Source organism: Plasmopara halstedii (genome assembly GCF_900000015.1).
Source record: "Plasmopara halstedii genome assembly, contig: Scaffold_1211, whole genome shotgun sequence".
Taxonomy (NCBI): domain Eukaryota; phylum Oomycota; class Peronosporomycetes; order Peronosporales; family Peronosporaceae; genus Plasmopara; species Plasmopara halstedii.
Window position 1 is genome coordinate 1,238,444 of NW_020188126.1, and position 4,341 is coordinate 1,242,784.

Sequence of the window (4,341 nt, forward strand, 5' to 3'; positions counted from 1 at the left end):
ACTGAAAAGACGATCGGGGTCTGGCAACGTCAGTATTGGTGCATGAAGGAGGCTGTCATTGGCCCTGTCAAAAGCGTCCCGATGCTCGGTGTCCCGACACCATTCCGCATCCTTTTTAAGAAGATTCGACAATGGCTGTGCCACTTCGACATAATTCGTAATTTACTTGTGCAAGAAGTTGGCGGGGCCAAGCCACGTGTGCAAGTCTTTTTGGATGTTTGGAACAGGCCAGTCCACAATGGCTATGACCTCAGCGGGATATGCTCGAAGTCCATGTTTCCAGTGAAGCATCCTAAAAAGGGGGTTTCTTTCGCGCCGAAGATGCACTTTTCTGCATTAGCATACAGCTTATTCGTGTGCGCAATCGAGCACCGCTCTCAAACGGACGATAACTCATCTGTCCTTCCGTGCCCGCACTACTTTGAACGAGGAAATCGTCTATGTATGTCTGTGCATACGCCCGTTGGACCCTGAACCCCTGCATCACAAAACGATTGAATGTTGCTGGTGCATTTGACAGTCCTTGAGGAATTACCAGTCACTCCCAGAGCATGCCGCTCGGAGTATCTACCGCTGTCAGCAGAATATCACTCGCCTTCATAATCAATTAGCAATATCCATCGACGCAATGTACTTTGTTCAACCAACCATGTTGTTCTGGAGAACATTCTTCCTAGGAATCGGCGTCTGTGCCGAATTGGTGGCAGCGTTGAGCTTATTGAAATCATGAATGATACACCACTTGCCGCTCGGCTTCTGGACACAACTTGGGTGTCGAATGGGGACACTTGCACTCACGCACCATTCCTGCGTCGTGCTCGCACGGGAAAAAGTGTCAATGACGTTACACTGCTCCTTGGGCAGGGGCCATTGGCATGTTACGCGGTATTTGGTTTGCGGAGCCAGGTCGATCTCATGACGCACACCTCGGTCCGGAGGCAGGACGATGGCGGGTCTTTGGAGACGACTTCTTGAAATTCTTTTACCAAAGGATAGTACGGATTCGAGGGATTCTTCGGTATGGAGGACCCACTTCGTGCGTTTTGCATCCTCTTGGTTTCCTCCACGGCAGCTTTAACCAAAAGCGACGACGAGTTGATATCCTCTTCCGGTCGTATAATGACCACTTCGGCTAGGTTGCCTGCCTTCAGGGCGCCGAACTTTTTGAGGGGCATCTCGTCCAGCTCAAGAAGAGCACCCACCGCAGGAATAGCCTCGAGGGTAACGTTGCCGTCTTCCGCTTGCGTCATACCGGTGACAAGGGTATATAGCTGTGCGCTATCGCCTACGGTTGACACACCCTGGGTCAGGGTCGACGCCCTGCGTCTTGAAGATAACATACGGCTTCGCCGTCTCTCTCTATAGAGGTTTTGAGTCTCATCGAGACCACTGGGAACACACACTCGGCGTCGACCAGTGTCCCTACTCCCTACTCCATCGGAGTTTTGATGTTATTAACAACATCTGACAAAGGGCTGCTTGCTCCGCAGTCTTCACACAGTGCCACTCCACGCGCATCTGAAGGACCTCGCCCAAGATGCCTCGAAACCTCGTCCGACCGTGCCACTCGTGGCATGCAGCAACTGCTTTGTAACGCGAGCAGTGCTCAGTGGACTATGTGCCACTCCACGTCCAGCCCGCGAGCCTAAAGTGCTGGATATTGGAGTATCTGAGCTGTCGAACACCGAAGATGGATTGCTCGGAACTCTTGCCCAATCCAACTTCGGTGTTCGACAGCTCAGATACTCCAATATCCAGCACTTTGACCTAAACCCGCGCCGATAGAGCTTCTACTTCCTAGCAGTGGTCGGCGCATGACTCACCAATGCTCGATGAATCGTGCCTGTAGCGCCCAAGGTCTTCGACCTCCAATCATTCCATGCCTCATGGTGGTCCAACCATGCCAAGCCAAGGATAAGATCATACCTCGAATCCAAGTCTAAGACTAAGCAGCGTTTCACGCTAGCGAGGTCAAGAAACTTGACACCAAGGTCCACAGGGACCCTCAGCACAGTGACACATATCCCCGTCGCTAAGCGCACAGTGACAGTGTCACTCAACCGCGCTTCCAGCGACTCAGCATAAAGCTGACTTCCTTCGATTGTGGAGCGTCAAGCATAATTGCCTGACGCCCCGGAATTGATGATGATCTCCCATGGCTTATCAAAGACCCTTCACAGTCGCCTTGACGACCAGCAAGCCCGGCTTGCATACACGTTCCGTGTTCAAGAGCACGAAGCTCTTCAGGGCTGGGCCCTGATGCCCTTCATCTCCTTGAGGCACAGCAGAACTCAGTGTTACCCCAGTAGGGCACCCCGCGCCTACTGAGTTATGTCGTTTCTCCGCGACGTACCAGAGGACTGGTTAGAAGCAGGACGTCAGTTCGATGAGCCTTTACGCACGTTGCGAAGGAAACAACCCGTCCGAAGTGACGGGTGTCTCCAAAGACAAAACACCGTCGGATGCTTAAACGCTGCTCGGCAGCTCGGAGCTCTCCCTCCTCTTTCTCAGCATGGCTGAACATCACTGGCTCAAGCCCACTCAACGAGCTTTAAGGGTGTGCATTCCAACCAAGTTGTGCCGACTTAAGGTTGAATCCGAATTTCAATGCCGTATTTACCGGTTCTTTAGACAAAGACGGATACACAAGGATGACTTCCGTTCTGGTCACTCCAGTGCGGAGGCCGTCCATAAAGACGGTCACTGTGCAGTCTAGGGGAGAAGATCTGCTGCCATCCCGGCAATGAAAGTTCTAGGAACAAGTCCACCAATCTCTTTTGGCCCTGTCGGGCGTAAAAAAACGCGATTGCACGCGGTATACCTGGTTTAGCGGCGAGAACACTAAAAAAATCTGCACCCCTTCAGCTCCTTCTAGGAAAGGAATGCCGCTTCAACCGGAGTGCCACATGCAGTGCCCACTCTCGCGTTCGACCACCGAGCTTGGTGGTAGCTAGCGTCACGCACTGGAGCATGGCAGACGCCATAGACATCTCAGCCTCTCTCACCCAGAGCAGGAGATTCTCTCCATCCTTGACCTCGAAGGTCTTAACGCTAACCATTAGCGGCTTGGGTCGGGTGGGGTTATCCGTCGTCGACGATGGCGTCATGGACGCAGGCGACGCCGATATCTTCTGCTCTAGGTACTTAAGCAAAGTATATATATAGCTTGAAATGCCTCTAAGCACTCATTGCTTCAGGTCCTTGCAAAGCGAGGTGTTGCACGCCCTCAGAGCCAAGCAAGGACATCAGCTTGTTAAGCCTGTCCTGCATGCCTTGGGGCAAATTGAAGAACTGCTCCATCCTCACAGAGAATCAGTCGTAACGACTCAAGTGTAGAATGACTACAAGTGCTACCAAGCGGGGCTGCCGTAGCTCTTTGCTTATAGGAAGCTAAGCTAAGACCACCTACCTTCATTCTATACTTATGACCAGTACGAGTGTAGCGGATCGCAACCCGCTTACTCCAAAATTAACCACAACGTTATGTGAAGGCAGATAAACTCTTCCGCTTGAAATGTCAGCTGTATTTTTGGAATTATTTGCGGCAAAGTCGTCTATATCTAAATCTATATGTTTTTCTAATAACATAGTAATACCTAATCAAAATGCATAACTACTGGCGGTCCAGCACGTTCTGACTTCCTGTATGTTGTGGTCACACTATTTTGTGTGACCAACCCCGTCATACCAGGGTACGTGTCACCCCGCATGAAAGTGCGCTGTTAATTTTGAAAGTCAAAGCTTCCTGTGTGCAAAGTACATAGCAACGTTGCAGATACCCTACGTACACTATGGCATTTGCGATTCACATAGAATTTTTTCATCCTATTTGACGGTTTATAAGCATTTACTCATGGTCTCTATAACGGGGTTACACGTGCTTTGGTAACAGGGGTGTGTGTGACTGCACCCAAACAAAAATACGGTATGTGGCTAAGTAGCAGTAGTCAGTAGTTATGCATGTATATAGATTTTACTATATATATTTAGGAAAATCTAAACATTTTAAATTAGGCGGCTCTGTCGCAGATAAAAATAAATAAAAATCAGTTTTGAATTTAAACTGAAGAGTCTTTTAGCCTGAGTCAAGGTACTAACTACTCTTGGAGTTAGCGGATTGCGATCCGCTACACTCGTACCTGTTCTATGTATAGAGCGAAAGGTCGGTGATCTAACTTACGCTTCCTCAAAGCGCAAAACTACGGCAGCCCCGCTGCACTTGGTAGCACTTGTAGTCAATCTTCACTTGAGTGGTTTAGACTGATTCTCTGTGAGGATGGAAGATTTTCCTCTTTGCCCCAGGGCATGCAGGACGGGCTTAACAAGCTGATGTCCTTGCTT